The 12,190-nt window shown below is 37.8% G+C and overlaps 1 protein-coding gene across 1 annotated transcript in view; it reads right to left on the reverse strand.

The window, feature by feature from the left end:
* Positions 1–11,915, reverse strand: part of mef2aa (myocyte enhancer factor 2aa) — a 73,472-nt gene extending 61,557 nt beyond the window's left edge. The window contains 1 exon segment of the mRNA XM_032583456.1: positions 11,744–11,915. The gene's annotated coding sequence lies outside the window, so the exon portion shown is untranslated.
* Positions 11,916–12,190: the final 275 nt, after the last annotated feature.

A 12,190-nucleotide genomic window follows, 5' to 3' on the forward strand; every position in this document is an offset into this window, starting at 1 on the left:
GGGTGTTGTGCACTGAAGTTGGTGTAGGCATTGAGTGTGGCAACATCCAGCATATTGTACCAGAGAACCATGGGTCACCTCCTTGTTCTCCGCAGACATGTGTAGTTGCTAACCATTTGATCCATTGTGTCCACTCCTCCTTTCGTTTTATTGTAGTACTGGATCACTTCTGGTTTCTTCTTCTGACTGCTGTTATCCACTGCTTTGTCATCATGCATGGTGCTCAGTAGGACAACAGCCTTTCCTTTCTTCTGCACATAGCTCACCATGGTCATGTTGCCATAGAATCCAAATTCCGAGCTATGAAGCTCCCGTGATTTGGATGGCTTCATGATAGATGGTATGTCAGGCTTGTTCTGGCGAAGAGTCCCAACGATGGTCAAGACACAAGGACAGTTCCCACCAAATGCTGTAGTAAATGCATGCAGGTCGTTTCTGACCCATGTGTGTAAACTTGATGTAGAATTACAAAAGCTGTGCTTGTTCATAACTTAAGAAAGAAAAAATAAAAATGATGATTTGTGGTAAACAAAAACAAGATATTTACTGCATATCTGGAAAAGTAAATGATAAAATTAATTTATTTCAAAAGTATATCATAGAAACACTCAACCATACATGAAGTAACCTGGAAAATGAATGCGGGTCGTTTTTGACCCATTTTGTGCGTTAGAAGGGTAGTGATACAAAAAGGGTTTTTGTTCAAAAAGTAAGAAAGGAAAAAATTAATTAAGGATGTATGATGATCAAAAACAAGTTAATTGAGGAATACCTTGAATACTGAATGATGAAATTAATTTATTGCAAAGATATAGAAGATAAAAACTCAGCCGGGTCACTTTTGACCCATGTTTTGCATCAAAGGGTTAAAAAATAACTGACTTTCTCTACCTGTCTAACCTTTCTGACTGTTTTGAACATTTTGCAATCAGCCAGTTTATATTAAGAAGTAATGGACAAACTAATATTCAACAACTTGCTTCATGGTTTGCTTTTCTTGTTTTAACAACTAACACCTCAGTGAAAAGGTTCTCAATAGCAGTCCACATGACCTTTCTGTTTCAACTTAACAAAGAATGAATACTTCTTATCACACTTTGCTCTGGTAAATTGTGCTACATGTTACATGTCTACTCGAGTACTTCTATGTTCCTTTTTCACATTTGCAGTCAGAATTTTCCCTTTTGGCAGCTGCACACCAACATAAAGATGCATGCACAAATAAAAACTAATGCATGCATGGTCCTAGAGGTTTATAAATTTGCATAAAATTACAGTGTAGTGCTGCTGTCTGATATGGGATGACGGCATTTGTCCATTTGCATGGTTGTCGATCATGAGTTGGACTTCTCACCAGGGAGCGATAGTAATGCCAACCCCATAGGGAGCCACAATCTCCCCACACACACAAACACCCCACAGGAACCCTACAGTCTGTGTTAAGTGTCATGGAGGGCTTTTGATGTTGCACAGACCGTAGCTCAGAAATGGTAAACAGCAGCGATGAACCGAGATCTTCCTCCAGGGGGAATCCACACCGTGAGGATATTAGAGACGTTATGCATAATGTGTCTCAGCAGTGGCGCATTTACCCAATCACAGCAATAAGAATCTGAATTAAAAGCCAAGATACTCATTTTATCTGCTTCACTTTTGCTGTAGATATATATATATATATACTGTATATATACTCTATATACTGTATATATATATATGTGTGTGTGTGTGGGGTGGGGTGGGGGGGTGTTCTATACTATCTGAGAGTTTCAGCCAGAAGTCGCCTGCTCTTAATGGAAAAAAAAAATCCAAAAGTTCAGAATAAATATTTGATTTTCTCTTCCCATTTTTATCTTCCACTCGATGCCTCTTTCCCACAGTGTTCCATTACATAAAAGGTTTATGCAATCTGAGGAGTGAGCATGGCCATGAGTCATAACAACAGCAAAAGGAACTAGCTTTAGCAGAACTGATCTTTATTTTCTAGAATTTTTATGCCACACAAGGCCTGTTATTCACATTTTACATTTCATCAAAAGTGGTTAGATTAAAGCATGCACTCTCTCATTTACACAACACAATGTACGGCTGAAAGATGCTGGAGGTCTTCCATCTAAGTCTTTAAACTTTTGGATTTTGAGTAACCCTAGTTCAACAAGGTCAAACAGGAAAGCAACTTTTTTAATTAAACGGAACATACTGAAATTTAGGAGAAAAATACAAGAAAATGAGCACGGCAAATGATGATTTACTTATCACTTAAAGTACTGTATATAATAACCTCCAATAAAAACATCACAGAAAAAATTAAAGCAGAAATTTTTTACAAGATTTGTTTTAATCAAAATAGTAAAGCATTAACATACTTGTTGCACAGAGTAGGAAAACTTCCTGCCAGTCTGCAAATCAATTTGTTGGGTTGCGTTCCACTTTCAGTTTTAAACAATGCTTGTATTAGGCAGGTAAAGGCTGAGTAACGGCAATTCTTACTGGATCATAGCTGCAACATTTGAGCAGCACTAGTTCCATAACTGGTGTGCACATGTGTGTCATGTGGAAAATGCAAGGCTAGTGTGAAGTGGAATTTTTAGACATATGCAAATGAATTTATCTGTTGATCAAATTGATCAAAGGCTGACACACCATAATGTGATTGGTTCTTTTTTTTTTTTTTTACAAAATGCCTACCTGTTTTTTGTTCTTTTTCAAACAATCAAATTTGTCATTCCTGATCAAGTGAAACATGTAATAACCTTTTGTGAGCTGAGTTAGCTACCGGTGTGCAGCAACAGGTGGGGGCACATCAGCATTGTGTTATTTTATACAGCTCATTCCAGACTTCAGTTCCTTGTATTATATACTTGAATTTGCCTCAAACCAGCCAACGTGATGGATATATACCACTAATGCCGTTGATGCATTTTCAACACAAACCAATGAGCACCAATGAGGAAGCATTTTGCAGCTTTCTACTAGCTGGAATGCCTACATATTTTATCTGTTGTATGAGCTATAATTAAATTATCAATTTCTACTGAATTTAACATTTATATGCCAACTGCTTTTTTTATAGTAAATCAATTTCACCAGTAAGTGAGACTAAACCATAGGAACATTCATGGCTGTTGAGTGTGACAAACACTGTTTACCATAATCAGAGTATTTCTGCAGGTCCAGCCCACAGTATTTCACAAATCAGATGATATGTATTAGCTGTCACATGAGCACTGTGAGGAAAACCTGAGAGAAAGACACACAGACATAGAAAAAGCCACAGGCCCTGCTCATCTCTCTGAGAATCTTTTTTGATTCTTTGGACAGCCCTTGGATCCTGACTCCTAGCCTTTTTAGATTATAGCTGCTGGTTCTGAGATCCCAAGTCTGGTGGTTGATGATGAATGTCCCCCCTTCCATAATCACCGTGTACAATGTGAACACTCCAGGCAGCTAAAACACAGGCCGGGGAGTGGTGGAGGTGTGGGGAAGGGAAAACAATGTGAAGAACACAGTCTGACATAAAAACAGGACAGCAACAGCTCACTGGTGGAAACACTACACCGTTTTCACCTAAATCTGCAGCCCGCAGCACACAGATGGAAAGTGGACAGGGAGAAAAAAGGAGAGGACAGACGGGCTGCCGCGCAAACAGCGGGCAGGCTCGACACCTCTCTCGCAGTCACAGTCACACTGAGAGAGATGGAGAGAGATGGGATCTGGAAGCAGGAGATGCAAAGTCAATCATTTCTCAATGCCTTGGATTCACAGAGAAAGTCTACTACTGACACGATCATAACAAAAATGTACAAATACAGGCGTTGAAAAGAGGAATGATAATATTTAGATTGCAAGCTGTAGAAGTCAATACATGATCAAATTTATACTTCCCTGAAATTAAGCAAGATTAGAGTGCCAGATTGTAGTCTCTTAAACTGCAACTATGCATAGATGTATTACAACACCACCCGGAAACTCCATGCTTTTGGCTTTCACAATGCTGTTCTCAGATGAGAGAGGGAGAAAATTTTAACTGCAAGTCAGATCCATATGGTAGACGAGAGGAAAGAGGAAAGGTCCGCGTGAGGGGACCAGGGGTCACTTCCCTACTCTGTTAACATGACGGATCTACTCCAGATTAATGGGGGGAATCACATCCCCCTCAGCTGTCCCGAATCACAAGGCTTCTCTGACAGACAGACAGAAATCAAAGGATGTTAACAGACCAGGTCTCCTTCCTGCAGCACCAGAATCGTCCAGCAGCTGGAGATCCAGCTGGTATTTCCAGCAGCTCCTGGAGGTTTACTCAATGGCCTTGATATATGAGCTGTGACACCTAAGTCTCACAGCTCTAATTACTATACCAACTACTGATAAACATTTCTACATGCATTATACTTTGTGCTATTGTGGGTAGCGTAATGGGAGGTTGGATTAAAAGGCAATAAACACAATGATTTACAGAGTCTATTTTAACACTCTATAACTGCACATAAACTGCTTCATCAAACAGAGTCTTGAAAAAGTTTACTCTGTGTACGCTTCAATTGTTTATCTGTTGTTCTCTTCATAATCGACTCCGGAAACAGGCCAAGAAGTTAAACCTCTGGTGAGAGATGCTTTAAAGGTTCTCCAGAAGAGCATCAATACAGCAGGGTATATTAGCAGTCATGGGAGATCTTTTGATCTTGAAAATTATATTATAATATATTCCTTTGATTTATGTTTTTTTTTTAACCAAAGTCTCATTAAGATGCAGTTAAAATGCAACTCAGCAAATTGATGTCTTTCTTAACTTCAGGTTTTGCTTTATGCAGAATTCAGCTTGATTATCTGGTCACAGCACTGTACGCATCACTTAATTTACTTTAGGTTGAAGAAGGTTATAATGACAACTAAGGTAAATAAAAACAAGAACTATTTACACCCCTAGAGCTTTCTCACATTTTGTCAATTGCTCTCAATTAATCTCTGTATGAATACACGTTCACAAACAGTTTCTCAAACTTCCATGTTTTTTTGTTGGATTTTAAGTGACAGACCAACACAAAGTAGAGTAAAATTGTGAGCTAGAACGATGTGGTTTCCAAAAATGTTCACAAATTTAAATCTGAATGTGACAGGTATTTTTATCCGCCCCCTTTACCATGGCACCCATACATAAAACTATAAGTGCAAACCAATTGTCTTGGAAGGTTATAAAATCAGTAAGTACAGTCAATTTGTGTTATTGAGTCTCAGTATGAATACATTGTTATTGTAAAGATCTCAGATGTTTGTTTAAAAAAATTAACACATTAGTGTTCATCAAAACTGACAGGGATGAACATAAAGTACTAATCAGAGCAGCAGCTTAGGGGAACTAACTTTGAAGGGGATGCAGAGATCCTCAGCTTAGGTGAGGGGATCGGTTGACAAGGACGTTTAGTCTGTGTTGCCCCTACAGTTGTATAGAGTGCTCCCCCGATGCACACACACAAAGTTAGCAACAAAACAATTGTAACTTCTCATCATGCTGTTCTTACAGAGTAATTTTTTTTTTTTAAAGATGCCAGTGAGGTAAGTCACACATTATGGCAAGCCTTTTTAACATTTAATATCAAAAAATTATTTCTTCCTGATAAGAAAGAGTATTTCAGAGTTGCATTTTTGAAAACGTTTTTAATGTTTTAAGTATTGAACTGTTACGTTATTAAAACACACTGAAATTTGTGGATTTACTTAAGTGCAAAAAAGATTGAGTTATATTAATACTTTTACAACCCACTGTATTTTCAATCTGGGCGACCAAGTTAGATATAACGCACTTTTGTAATTCTGTGGGGTTTTCTTGAAGAAACAAACAGAAAGAGGAGGAGGGATCTTAAACGTGCAAAATGACTCGACTTGTTAAAGTCGTCACCTTTGCTCCACCGCATGCTCCCAGCAGTCTGGCCGCGCAAAACCACACAGCATGCATGTGGAGGTTTTCTGCTCCTTTAAGAAAGCCAAAAGCCCAAATTTAATTATCAAGCTAAAGTCAAATATCCAAAAGTTCACAAATACAGCCAACAGGTCACTTCTTAACGTCAGGTGGAAGAGGTGAAGAAGCGTCCTGCGTAGGCATGTTTCAAAGAGCAAACGAGAGAAGAAAATATGGAGCTTAAGCTGCTCTGCCCTGCTGAGCAGCACATGTGCTGAGTGAGCCAAACACGGTGGCTTACCACCTGAGGTCTGAGTCAAGGGCAGGACAGTTGAAAGGTCACTGCTGGCTGTTCTGCTATACAAACAGCACCTCAACGAGTAATGCTTTCACCCTCTGAACCTACATCAGACAGTTAGAGGGATTAAAAAATTACCAGTGTTTATGAGCTGCCACTGAGCTGTAGTTATACATTTAAGGAGCTAAAGGGATATAGTCTGATTTACACTTCTGTTGTCAAAAAAGTCTTTGTTAAAACAGTAACAATCTTAGCAATAGATAAAAAGAAGTGAGTGTTAGATTGGAAGGTGAGTACCTCATGCTTTGCACCCAGAATGTATGGATTAACCTTCTACTGGTTGACTAAATATATAGTAAATTTAGTCAAAATGTGAAGTCACATAGAAAGCAAAACTCTACTGGAACCACATGACCTCCATTCTGTTGAAAAGAACAAATCTCCTTTGGAGTTTATCAACTTGTCCCACCTTTCCACATAACTATAATTAATTTCTTTCTTTAGGTCTATCAGTAATCATTCTGCATGAGAATTTATTTAGTTTTTCTCATTGGTTTCCTAAAAAGAATATATTCCCTTGAATGGCAAACATTTTTTTGGGTTAAAATAACTGAGATACCAAGACAGAAAAGATTTGTTAGAGATGGTAGGAGAAAATTATGTACCACAGCTGTCAAACTACACTCACGTTACTATCCAATCTGTATCTTCCTATGTGACCCAAAATAAAGGGCTATTTCACTATTTAAAACAAACATCTGATTTGCATTGGAACATTTCTGGCTTAAATAAAAAATACTGGTAAAAAAACTAAACCAAAAAAGGATATGCTGATCACTTTCAGGCAAAACACAAGAGGAGCATGTTCAGTTCTTTTGGCAGTAGTTTCACCCTAAATTCAGACATACATGAAAACTACAAATTTTAGACAAGTCAAACTTGAACTGAATTATTTTAGTCATTACAGATTCTGTAGGACACTGTTTTTGAACTTTTTATTCTATTTATAAACATGAGAAAAAGTGGGGATTTTTTTGTCTCTACAACACAATTGTGTATTGGCTTTGCACCTTAGTAGTGCAGGAAGACACATTACTTTATGTAAATAACATTCCAACATTGCCTTCTTGCATGTTTAACACTGTAGCATTAGCTATGTGATCCCTAAGTAAGCCAGGCTGCAACAGATTTCTTAGACACGACATGACGACTTGCCCTACTTTCTGATTAAGTCGGCTAATAATTACCTGACCACTTGGGGGCATTGAAATGTAACTATCAGCTGGTTAGGTGATCCTTGTGTATGAAACTAATATTTAAAAATAGGGGCATTCAGCATAAATAATTTGACCGGTCCTGATGCAATAGAACACTGCAAATTCCACATCCTAGATCCCAATACACATGCACTATTCAAAATAGGATTGTATCAGAAGAGACATAAATACTTCAAAGCTGTGACAACACTTGATGTTTCACAAAATCCCCTTCATTTTCTCATATTTAGAAAAAAAAACATTTTCAATGTGACACCTTATTTGGGCAATCTAGAATATTGGTAATTTATTTTGTCTGGATTACCCAGCAAGCAAAATTAAACCAAAAACAAACCATAATATCTCCACAAGCGTGGCATTCACAACCCATAAGATATGAATTCAGCTGTATAAGTGTTTAAAAATCTGCCATATAAATGCTATAAAATAATCTAAAATCATACAAATATTTCAACAAATCAGCTATTTGTTAGCAAAACATCTAAGGCAGTTGACATATCAAAATAAAATATTCCCTCTTTTGTTTACAAGGAACAGTCTACAGTTAACTGCGGTCCAAAACATTATCTGCCAGGCTCAAGATTCTGCATGTAACCTCCAGGTCTCACAGGGGAACGCTGGAATCTCCATATTGATGACGGAGCTCCAATACACAATGATTCATGTTACTAAGACGCTCCGGTTAAACAAGAGGAAAGTTAAACAGAGACAACGAGTGTTATCCTTCCTCTGACAGCTTGTTTTATTTTGAGTTCAAATAGTGCCCAAAACTTTTAATTTTACGACTCGTACAAAGAAAAAAAGGAAAGATGAGAACATTTGGCATCAGGGAGAACACAAACTCTGTGATTATTTGGCGTCTCACAGCACAATTATCTGACCAAAACAATTGAATGTTGTATTTACTTTTAAATAAAGCTCACTTCTGCAAAAGCTCAAATGTGCAGTATGAGATTTATCCAAATGCTACAGCATGGTTTTTTTTTCTATTGTTTCTTTTTTTTTTTTTTTTTTTTGCAGGAAATTCAAATAACATGCAAAAAAGCTTCCATTGTACAACACTGTGAGATATTTGCGAGGGTTTTTAATTTCTCTTTAAAGCTGCAGTATAAAAGAACATCTTGGCTTACCAATCAGTCAGAGAAAAAAAAAAACTATCCTCTTTATTGGACCAGAATGTTCTGCATCTATCTCTTATTGTGCACTCAGTGCATCCTTGGCATGCAGCTCTCTGGTGTTTTGTCCTCCTTGGGAAAAGAAAAAAAATGTCCTGGGAGGAGAAGAGTGGAGGAGAAAGACTTTCACTCAGTGATTCAGAGGCATGGTGTAAACGCCAGCGTTTTCTTTCTGACAACCGGCGTTAATTGCAGATCCGACTCGCCCACACACTCCACATTTCTCCTGGAAGGAGAGGCTGAGACACTGAGATTCAAGAGGGACGAGGAGAGCGGTAAAAGATGCTGCAGCTGCCCATTCCTCACACCATCACCACCTCTCATTCCTCCCTTTTGACTGAGAACTTTTGCAAAGATGCTGACAAGCAATTAGACACATTTGAAGAGACATGGAGGGACTCCATAAATGAAATGTATAACAAGGCTAAGATGTTTCATAAACATTAGTGATCTACTACAAAAATCATCTTCTGTTTAATAAAACGTTGCCGGATGCAATCTAATAATTCTATCTGCAAGACAGAGGAGTTAGTGCAACAGTTCAAAGCAGGCATGTGACAGTAACATCTTGTGTGCCTTTACAGTCATCCCTTTGACTAATACTTGACACAAACTGTTAACACAGTATTCATCTCAGCCCAGTAAAAGTACCCCTCATCCACACATTAGACATAAGAGCTCACGTGACGCAGATCATCAGCAACAAGACCCATTACTGATGAGGCCTGGGGCAGCGCACAAGCTAATGACTGCAGATTGGATGGTGCTTTAATGCTTTGCTTAAGAAATCACTGGCAACCAGCTGGTATGATAATGTGCATGCCATCAGGATAGTGGTAACATAAAAAAAGCACAGTAAAAACTTGTTTGCGTTAATACTGCTGCAGCAACTCAGGTGGCTTAAGAACTTGTCATTGATTTCACTCTGTATGTGTAAAATACACGGCTTAGTAAAAAATGACAATCTTTACTAGCTTTGCCGAAGCTGATTATGTGTTTGCTTTTTATAGATTCTCGATTAAAACCAATGTTTTAAAAAGCTGCATTTATAAATCCACTAAAATGATATGTCATATTATTCCTGTGGTTTAATGTCCTTTAATTGACATACCACAGAAAGTGCCAGAGTGACTTAAGAAAAATACAATATAAAAAAAAAAAAGTCACACAATGGGATTGCCCCTCCCCTACCTATTCCTGCTTTGTCAGACAGCTGCATGTTGGATACAATTTTCCCTCACCTACAAAGTGAGAAGTGAAAGGTGTATTCCCCATCTGTATGGAGCAGACAGTAGCAAAGCACTGCCTGTTAGCTAGCCACAAGTAACTCACTATACTCTCTTGTTCACAAGAAAACAAACTAATATGTTTGGAAAAACTTCCACTTGCAAAAAACAGAAAGTTAAAAGAGTTCCAACTTCATTCTTATTAAGGTAATGTTTAATGTCATTTATGACAAGCAGCTGACTGCAGCCTGGCTTTTATCAGCTCGTCAGAGTCCCTGTTGTAATTGTGTTTAATCTAAAAGTTTGCTTAGCCTGTGTGTAAATATCAAAATAGTGAGAATTAAATGTTTTTAACCTCATGGTATGGTAATCAATATATTGAATTATTTTATTAACAAAAGGAAATTACAGCAAATAAATGTTTCTGTAATGTGACACTATATATTTTTCTCAATAAGCTCATGCACTGAAAATACTTGTTCAATTGTATTTCATAAAATTACTAAAAGTTAACAATTTAGACATCTACGACAATCAACCATATACAAAAAGCACTTTTATCCCAACAGTAACAAGTAAATTGAGAAACAAGCATTTTACACTGTCATTTGTTATTCAAGTGAATAAAAACTAGAGAGGCACTAATCAGTCCTTTTTTATCTCCCCGAGGACAATAACGTATAAAACTGAAAAATATCGCAGCAGTTTTTTGCACTCAAGCGTATTTCCTTAACCTTCATCAGATGTCAGATTTTTAATAAACTCAAATGAGTGCATCAATAGATATGTTCTTAGCTTACATACTTATTAAAACAAAATATGAGGAAGGTAATTTTGATACGTTTATTAAATGAGTACCAATTTTTTTTTCTTTTTTTTACATTTGACCTGCCAATCAAGAAAAATTCTTGATCAATCTCAAATAAAAACTGTTCATTAAACAAGAAGACATGTAGTGTGCCGCTTGACACTAGAAACCTCTGAGAAGGTCAGGTTACTGCTGGCTACTCTCCTCTCTGGCCAGAGGTTAAGGTCATCGGGGAGACAGAAATTCATGCTAGAAGCTCTTCACTAAAAAAAAAAAAAACAGCCTACAACTTCCCACTTGTGATGATAAAATGTGTGACCTTATTTACAAGTGAGAAGTTAATCATATAAAGATCACTTCAGCCACACTTCACTTGAACTAACATGATTAGGTTCAAATCTGATGGACCAGGTCTGTCACCTTACTAAAACACACTGGAAAGTAACCACTTTCTTATAATACTGTCAAATCAACTCAAATATGCACTGAAACCGACTTTATTGCACTTTTTTTTTATTTTTAAAGGTGGTTTTAATGAATGTTTTTCCAGCTGCATAACATTAACACACTAATTTGCAGCCAACTCCTCGTCTGACAACTTCTATTATCACGATCAAGTCACCGTGTGAGCAGGTCTACAGTGGCTCAACGGTGTTATTACATACACAGTGATTACTGTTGAGCAACGCTTTTACAAAGCCTTGCGGACAAGATGACTTACTCTGATGGATTTTTCCCTTATAATAACAGTTCGGAAGTCTTACAAGAAGCTACAGGAGAACTTATTGCCGGTGTGTAATGAACATAGCCAAACTCTCACAAGTGACAGATATCAACAGCACCCTTTAACCTCTCACTTGGACATTTTATGGCTTTGACAGCTCACTGTTACTCGCGTGAAATAACACGAGTTTTACAGTGTTGTGAAAAGGCAGGTATAGATAGGTGAAAAAATGTGTCCCAAATCCACTCTACGTCTCCCTCTTGCGCTTCTCCCCTCTCCCTGACTGTAGCTTACAGTACCGCCGCCACACTCCGCAACATTGTTTCTATTTCCGTTACTCACCTTTACTCCCGAGTCAGTCGCTGTATATAGACACTCTATATCGGTGACTCCAGTGGATAAACGTAATTTCAGTTCACATTCACACGCTGACTGCTATTTTAGGGGGAGCCGACAAACTCAGAAAAAGCCAATCTCCCTCTTGTCAGTGCGAGACTCCTCCCCATCTGACGAGCTGCCTGTCCCTCCTCTGCCCTCCCCCCGTTACTCCTCCTCCCCTCCCTCGGAGTTTTCTCTGGCTCGCAAACTCTACCGAGGAAAAACGTGAAAAAGGAATAAAAGTAATGTTTACCTTTGTTCCGGGACAAGCAGCTCTTACTGTACCCCCTGGGCATGTTATTGAAATATAATGTAATATAAAATATAACTTTAAATTGATTTTTACAATGTAATGATATTTATAATATAATATAAATATACAAGTAAAGGCATTCACTTTCCAAAGTTTCT

This window comes from Xiphophorus hellerii, chromosome 2 (genome assembly GCF_003331165.1).
Source record: "Xiphophorus hellerii strain 12219 chromosome 2, Xiphophorus_hellerii-4.1, whole genome shotgun sequence".
NCBI classification, from domain to species: Eukaryota; Metazoa; Chordata; class Actinopteri; order Cyprinodontiformes; family Poeciliidae; genus Xiphophorus; species Xiphophorus hellerii.